We start from the raw sequence: 9,236 nt of genomic DNA on the forward strand, positions 1-9,236 counted from the left end.
GCAGCATGTATCTCTATAAAGCTCTTTGTGCTATTGTACAGATAGGGTAAAAATGTGTAGAATGTTGACACTTACAATAGAAACTGTTCATATCACCAGAGCTTTTGGTTCTGGACAGAATTTGGACAGTTCTGGCAAGGAAATAATGGAAAATTTGTGATTTCTGGGAATGAAACTACTAAACAGCAGATGGGAATTAATCACCATTCTTTTAGGCTTAGTGCTAAAGAGAAGCTATTGGATTAGTCATTAATACTTTTGACATCTGAAGAAATCTACCTTATTTTCAAAGAGCCAAAAAAAAAAAAAAAAAAAAGGAAAAAGGAAAGAAAAAAAGGAATTTCTTTCCCCCAAGGAAAATATAGTAAAACCTCTAAGTAATGAGTACCAAATAAAACACCTTCAAACTACTATGAATCACCGGTCTGTGTTCCAACCTATTGAGTGGGTGAGGTCCAACGACAGCTTGGGAAGTCCCCGACTCCAAAATCTCTAGGCATACTCTCTACCCCTAACCTCATATGGCTTTTGAAGTTTTCATCCTTTATTATGAATAATTGATTTTTTCTCAAACTTACGGAAACTGTGAATCAAAGCTTCTGTAGTAAATTGTGTTTTATTTATTGGCCTATAATATGTAATCTAAGTAGAAAATGATGAATTTATTATGCAAATACAAGAAAGCCTTGGGAAAGTCCCTTAGCTCTCCCTTAAAGATCCAGAATGTTGGCTTTTAGAGATGGCAACTTGGTTGGGTTGAGAAGGATGGCGAATGGTACAGTGTCATAGGGATTAGTGTTGAGCTAGTTCTTTGAGAACAAGTCATTTTCCACATCAGAGGATGTATGTGGAAGAGTTTATTAAAATGATGGAAGCAGGCGCCTGGGTGGCTCAGTCGTTATGTATCTGACTTTGGCTCAGGTCATGATCTCACAGTTAGTGAGTTAAGTCCCACATTGGGTGACCACGAGCCCCCTTTCGGGTGAACACAAGCCCTGCTTCAGGTGAACATGAACCCTGCTTCTCTCACTCTCCCTCTCTGCCCCTCGTGGGATTCTCTCTCTCTTCCTCTGCCTCTCACTCACTTGCATCCTCTCTCTCTCTCTCTCTCTCTCTCTCTCAAAAAAAAAAAAAAAAAAAAAAAAATTACGTAGACACTAATGCCAATCCAAGCCTCCTTTTGTTACTGACCCCCTTCCAAATGAATTGTGTCAGTCACTGTTTTGCCTGCTTTATATTTAATAACATATTTACTCTTCTCAACAACTTGGGAGGTATGTACTATATATCCTTTTGTTTTGTGGTGAGGACATTTGAGTTTGGGAGAGAGGAAAATTTATGTAAGAGTCCCTGAGGATGTAAGAGTTTTCCATGTGGCCCCTGTATGTCTACTTTGCCTGAATTGTTTCTCCCATTCTTCTTGCACAGGATCCTAGTCCCTATCTGTCTCTCCCATCTATGTTGATAAATTCAAGTTGCCCAAATAATGGCTGGTAATCTGCAGTACAATTTCCTCCTCTTTCAAGACACTTTTCTGACCAGCTATTCCCCAAACTAGCTGAATTTTGGCTGATAGTCTCCTACTCAACACCAGCTAAAATTCTATGAAATTCTTGCCCCTTCTTTCCCAAAGATAAACTGTTCTCTAGCTCCTTCAAGAGACTTCTTGGGACCAATATTTTAAAATAAAGTCTTATGCTAATGGTGCTCTGACTGATTTTTTCCATACTATTTTCCCCAAAGCCACATAGTTAGGAAGTAGTAGAGCTAGGATTTAGATGCTGATCATTTAGTAGACTATACTGATAATTCTCCATTTTAAAAGTTACTGGTTGAATTTGTTTGCAACCTGAAATACCCTTTCTCATAGAAATATCCTTATCATAGAAGTGATCCCATGGTCTGAAACCAGCTCTTTAGGATGTTATAACCACCCTGAGCTGCTATAAGTGGAAGAAACAAAGCAATAATGAAATAAAAGATTGGAATTAAGTGAATGAAAGAAGCAGGTTTTGACAGAGTCACCATAAAGTTTATTGTCCAAGTAGGAGACTTGGGAGAGTGAAAGAGTTGCTATTAATAATTACACTAGGAGAACAGGCATAAATGGGGACTATACTGGACACGCCAGCACATATCTTCAATCTAGGTGTAGGTCACAGCTGAATGACTTTGAGCAAGGCCTCAGCCTGCTTGAGCCCCAATTTCTTCACTGTAAGTGGGAGTGTTGACACCTAACTCAAGGGGGCAGTAGCGAGAATGAAACAAGAGTATACTGCACACTTGAATTTGTAAAATACTGTATAAATATAACCTTTTAATAATGATAATTACTAATATTACTTACCTGCACCATCACACAGTATGTGAATACATATGTATGTATGTATAATTTTTTATTGAGGTAAAATTGACATATTAGTTTCAGGTGTATGATTTAATGATCTGATATTTATATACACTGCAAAATGACTAGTGCACATCATCCACTGTATGTTAAATGTCGATTTGTATTGCTTTTCTCTTTGATACTCTCCCCGTCTAGATCGTCTCTTTGTAACTGTAGTAAGAGGCAGAGAAAGCAAACCAAGCAGTAAGAGGCCATAGGCATCTATTCTCTACCAGGGCACACAAACTACCTGGGGAATAAGTTCTGTTTCATTTCAGGAAAAACAAAACAAAACAATACAAAACAAAAAAACCAACTTGTTTTTATTGAAGTATAATATGAATCAATGTTGTTGATTCAAAGGTCAAATTTATAACTACAAACCCCAGTCGTGAATCCAGCTGGAGAAAGGTTCATGGATATTCAATAACCATGAAGTTCTTGAGCCCAAGTTTATTTTTATTTACAGTCTAAAATCTGTACTCAGGTATTCTTATCCTTGATCCATGGTTACATCTCCCCCAGGTCTTCCTCCAAGGTGGCACTGATTAGATCAATATGCTTAGTGATGATTTTCTTCATTTCTCATTATAATATTATCCTCAAGAGGAGGCTCATCTCTTTGGTAACCAGTGCATGCCTGGGGAGTCCTGCTTTGTGGAGCCCTTTACCTACGCCCTGGGCCAGCTTCCAATGTGTTCTTGGCTTACTCAGTAAGTAAGATCTGGTTGTCTCAAGTCTGAAGCACAATTTGATCTTCATTCTTTTATCTCTTGTCTGAGAGCCAGCTATTCAACTTCATTCTTCTTTATTGCTGACCAGGGCAATTTTCCCATAGAACTGAAAACCCTCCAAATACCCATATCTGTATGTCCTTGTTTTCCATTTTCCAAGGCTTTTAACCAAATATAACTGTTATTTACAATTCTGTGTAAATTCTATGTGTGTTTCTTGCATTCTGTTAGGATTCATTTATTCGTACATTCAACAAATGTTTATTGGGCACCTAGTATATGACAGGCATTGGTTTAGGTGTAGAGATAATACAGTGTGAAGACTAAGTTTTTGTTTGCATTCAATTGGGGAACACAAAAACAACAAATAAATAGATAATATATTAAATAGTAATAGGTGCTGTGGAGAAAAATAAGAGCAAGGTGGGTTAGGCTGTCCTAAGGGTGGGTGGCAGAAATACAAAATAGTTTGTAGGGTGGTCAGGGAGAGCTTCTCCGTGAAGGTGACATCTAAATAGAGACCTGAAGGATGTAAGGGAGGAAGCCATATGGTTATGCGATGAAATAGTCTTCCAAACAGAAGGAAAAGTAAGTGCCAAGGTCCTGAGGTATAGAAGCATGCTTGCATTCAGGAAACCGAAAAGAAGCCAGTGTGGCTGGAGCTGAGGGACCAATGGGAAGAATAAAAGGAGAAGTAGGGAGGCGAGGGCTGGGTGTTGCTTATAAAATCATGAGTGAGATAGAATGTCATTGAGGCCTTGAGCCAAAATGTGACACGATCTGGTGTCCATTTTCAACAGAATGAAGAACAGCTACAAAGAAATCTAGAGATTAATTAGAAAGTTATTGCAATAATCTGGGCAAGAAATGATGATGGTTTGGAACATGGTGGTAGCAGTGAAGTGCTATGGGATGGGCAGTTATGGTTATTGTACATTTTGATTTTAAAGCCGATGTAATTTGTTAAAGGATTCATGGAGAGTTTGAGAGAAAGACATCAAAGATGACTCCAAGATTTTTGCCCTAAACATGCAAGGAAAGTTTTTCTTCACTGAGCTGGGTAATGCTATAGGAAGGGTAGGATTTTTTTTTGTTTTTCCCAGTTGGGGAATATTGGGTTGTTTCCAGGTTTTGGTGATTATTGATAAAGCTGCTTTAAACATTCACATACAGGTTTTTTGTGTGAACATAGATTTTCATTGCCTTCAGATAAATGTGCAAAGTGTATGTTTCACTTTAAAAGAAACTGCTAAAGAGTTTTCTAAATTGGCTGTCCTATTCTGCAGTCTCACCGGCAAAATATAAGGATGCCAGTTACTTTGAGTCCTCACCAGCACTTGGTATTGTCAGGTTTTTGTGTGTGTGTAGTCATGCTAATAGGTACATAGTATTTCGTTTTCATTGTAGTTTTAATTTGCATTTCCCTAATGACTAGTGATGTTGAACATCTCTTCATAGGCTTATTTGCCATCTGTACATCCTATTTGGCAAAGTGATTGTTTAAATCTTTTAAAAAGAAGGCTATTGGGGCATTTGGGTGGCTCAGTTGGTTAAGCATCCATTTCTTGGTTTAGCTCAGGTCACGATCTCATGGTTTGTGAAATTGAGTCCGACATGCTGACAGCATGGAGCCTGCATGGAAATCTGTCTCTGTCTCTGTCTCTCTCTGCCCCTCCCCTGCTCATGTGTGTGCATGCGCACTCTCTCTCAAAATAAATAAATAAAACTTTTAAAAAATAAAAAATAAAATAAAAAGAAGCTTATTTATTTTCTTATTTCTGCATTTTGAGAGTTCTTTCCATATTCTGGAGTCAAGTCCTTTGTCAGATAGATGGTTTGCAAATATTTTTGAGGAAAGGTAGGATTGAAAGAAAATCGGGAATTTGTTTTTGGAGAAGTTGAGTTTGTGATCCCTGACATTCAAGTGGGGGTGTGAAATAGGTAGAAGTTCAGAGGAGAGGCGCAGGCTAGATATATAAATTGGGGAGTTATCAGCTTGTAGGTGGTTTTTAAAGCCATGTAACTAGTTAAGTCCACCTGAGCAAGAGTAGACAGAGAAGGGAAGAAGTCCAAAGAGTGAGTTCTGTGGGAAGATGTAGAGGAATTAGCAAAGGATACTGACACATAGTAGGGAGATAGGAGGGGGATCAAGAGATAGAAGGGTGATGTGGTGCATGGGTGGCTCAGTTGGTTAAGCCGCTGACTCTTGATTTTGGCTCAGATCATGATCTCCTGGTTTGTGGGATCAAGCCCTGAGTCTGGGTCTGCCCTGATAGGTCTTCTCCCGCTTGCATGCCCTCTCTCTGTCTCTCAAAATATATCAACTTTTAAAGAAAGGCAGAGGAATATCACATAAGCCACATGAAGAAAATGGTCATAAACATACTCTAAAATGATATGCTTTTTAATTTTATCACATGATATCAGTTTCCTCATTTGCCTTCTTCACTAAATGTCAGATTTTGAGGCCCGGGAATTTATCACATCCATTACTCTCTCTCTGGGGCTCTGGTTAGCTCAGAGTCTGCCACATATTAGACTCTCTTGATGGGATTTCTTTTCCATGTATTTATTTATTTATTTATTTATTTATTTATTTATTTATTTATTTTTAATTTTTTTAACGTTTATTTATTTTTGAGAGAGAGAGAACCAGTGTGGGAGGAGCAGAGAGAATGGGGGACAGAGGATCTGAAGTGGGCTCTGTGCTGACAGCAGAGAACCTGACTCAGGGCTCAAACTCATGAAATATAAGATCAACTGAGCTCAAGCTGGACGCTTACCTGACTGAGCCACCCAGGTGCCCCTACTTTTGTTTATTTTGAAAAAAGTTGTAAATTAGAGAAAAGTTACAAGAATACTATCATGAGCTCTGGAACCCCCTTTACCCAGGTCAATAATGTTTAGTAAACATTTTGCCAGATTTGATTCTTTTTCTTTCTCCCTTTGAAACTAAGTTACAGAGATCACGACGTATCATACCTAAGTAATTTAGCATCCATCCTTAAGAAAAAGGTATTGTCATACAAAACCACAGTATAATTACCAAATTCAGGAATTTTGACATCAATACACTGTTGCTGTGAATATACAATCCATGTACAAATTTTGCCAGTTGTTTCAGTAATGCCCTCCTTCCCCTTCTCACTTTTCTTTTTTCTTTTTTTTTTTTTTTTTAACTTTTTTTTTTTTTATTTATTTTTGGGACAGAGAGAGACAGAGCATGAACGGGGGAGGGGCAGAGAGAGAGGGAGACACAGAATCGGAAACAGGCTCCAGGCTCTGAGCCATCAGCCCAGAGCCCGACGCGGGGCTCGAACTCCCGGACCGTGAGATCGTGACCTGGCTGAAGTCGGACGCTTAACCGACTGCGCCACCCAGGCGCCCCCCCCCTTCTCACTTTTCATTCAGCTCCTGTGTCCCTTTAGTCTCCTCTGATCTGGAACAGTTCCTCAGACTTTGTCTTCTTTGACATTGACTTTTCTTTTTTTTGACATTGATGTTTTTGAAGCACATAGACCAATGTTTTTAGAATGTTAGCCAATTAAGATTTTTTCCAATGTTTCTTTATGTTTAGATTTCTTCCATTTTAGGCAGCAAAATGCGTAAGTGACATTGTATACATATTAGAAACTCAATGTTGGTTGAATCATTATTAAAGAGAGTAATTCACTAATTTCTTAAAGGGAGATTATGTCAAGTCAGAAACGAAGATGAATATTAGATGCTACCCTGCTTGCATAGAGATAGGTAGATAGGAAGGTGGGGTTGGGGGGAGGTGCTAGCAAAAACAGGTCTCTGGATGAGAGATTAGAACTTTTATTTACTCACAGCAATAACGCCAGGTGGACTAACACTGTTGCATAGTCCCTCAGGCCTAAAACCCCACACAGGGAGACACTGATGAGAGCAAGGTGGCTAGACCTACATGTAGGGAGGGATGAGGGACTCTGCTCCCTTATAGAAAGAGAAATAACCTTTCTTCTTTCCCTTCCTTGAAGGAGGGAGAAAAGTCTTTGCCTCTAGTGTAAACTAATTCTCCTTAGGAACAGAGGGGAAGAATTCTTGGATTGTTACCCTTTGGAAGCTAAATTATCTAAATTGTCTCCAAGGGAAGATAAAACTAGCCTCTTTGAGATTGCAGCCAGGGTTTTCTGTTCTTTTGATGTGTGAGCACATAGGCAGATAGTTCCCCAAATCCTTCCTTAGGCATCTTTGGGGAGGAGGGAAAGTTCCCTGTCCTGGAATGTAAGGCTTTGACTCCAGGTAAGATAACTTTTATTACCCTTTAAAGGGCAACAAACATCTTTGAAAGCAAGACTTTAAACATTCTCATCTTCATAGTAGATCAACGTCCATAGCTCAATGTCCTGCAGAAACACAGGAACATAGGGAAAATTGCTCTTCTCTAGGCTACAGTGCAAAATTTCAGAATGGGCAAAATTTGTATTTTGTGATGCGTGGGCGTCCTTTCTGCACTCTTTCCCTCTCATTTAGTGCATCTTTCCTTTGACCTTTGGTAGTCTCATGAGGCTCTACCCTATCACTTCAATTTGGGGTATGAGATCCGTTTCAAAATACTCTATGCTACAAGATTATTTTGTCCTGTGTCCCCAAATTAAAAAGTTCCATACTTTTAGGGTACTGGATCTTAGCTTCTTAGAAGGAGAGCAAGCTAAAGTTTAACCATCAAAATTAGCCATCAGCAAATCATGTGCTCTTAATATTGCAGGAGATTTTTGTCTCCCAGAGTTCTGATACCTATCACGTAGAGGTGGAGGGATTGAAAGAATGAGATGAAGTAAATTTTGTGAAAGCACACTTGGGATTCGTAAAATCCCATATAAATGAACGCAAATTTGTGTAATAATAATTACTAATGCTACTGCACTAAGGCCTGGGTACAAGAAGACACTATTTTAATTCATGGCTTGTGTTGACTTCTGCCATTTTAGTACATAGGCATTCATTTTCCTGCTTTCCGTCTCATGGCCACAAGATGGTTTCTGCATCTACAGACACATTTGTGTACATTCCTGGCAGAAAGAAGGATGTGAAGTAAAGAGCAAAGAGGACAAAATAAGCTGTGTCTTTTTATTCAGAAAGAGACACTATCTCCAGAAACTACTACCCGATGGGGTTTTGGAGTGGTGGTGGGGGTTTGGAGCTGGCGGCCAAGAAAGAATTCTTGGAGATGTCTTTGGTGCAAAAAGGTGATTTTTATTAAAGCACGGGGACAGGACCCGTGGGCAGAAAGAACTACACTGGGGTTGTGAAGAGTGTCTGGTTATATATTATGGAGTTGGGGGAGGTAAAGTCAAGAGGAAGTTTCTTAAAGGGATTTCCATATGCTAAAGAAGACTCAGATTACTGGCGCCCTAGCTATTGTCAAGTTAAGGTTGTCTTCCCTCTAGTAAGGCATTAACATTATGACAGTAGGGGGTTCCTACTCTGTATTTGCCTCAAGTATTTGTCAATGGGCTGCAGGTTATAAAGAAATTTAATTATACCTGCCCTTTCCTTCTTGTCTTTGTTTCCCATATCACTATGAAGGAGAGGGTGATATTAGGGGATCCAGGAAACTGAGTCTATAGGTTTCTAGAGATTAGGCTATTGATAAGATTGTCCTTTTCTTGTAATTTACTAAGATATTTGTAAACTGATGGAGACTCAGGACTGGCATGACTGTGATCTCTATCAGTTAACCATTTGTTTGCTTTGCTTTCCTTTGTTCTTGGGCAGCCAGGAATGCCTGAGGAATATCACACATATCCCACGGTGGGGGGAGTTGTGAAGGGTGAGGGTGGGGAGAGTGTGGGGGGGGGTGCTAGTTTGTGATTTGCCCTCAGTTTGCCTTATGCTCCCTCATCACTACCTTCATCTTATTTTGAAAACTGTCACCTGACCAGCCCAGATGCCAAGGAAGATGAAAGAGTATTTTTTAAATCACATCTACTTTGAATAAAATCAGTGCTCTATTAGGAAGAAGGACTGGGCAGGGGTGGGGTGGGTATTGTTTGAATAGGCAACTGGCAATGTTAGTCCCATATAACAGTTTTACTTCTAGGAATTTATCCTACAGTTTTACTCACTGTTGCAGAATCTGTTGGTGC

Source organism: Leopardus geoffroyi, chromosome B4 (genome assembly GCF_018350155.1).
Source record: "Leopardus geoffroyi isolate Oge1 chromosome B4, O.geoffroyi_Oge1_pat1.0, whole genome shotgun sequence".
NCBI classification, from domain to species: Eukaryota; Metazoa; Chordata; class Mammalia; order Carnivora; family Felidae; genus Leopardus; species Leopardus geoffroyi.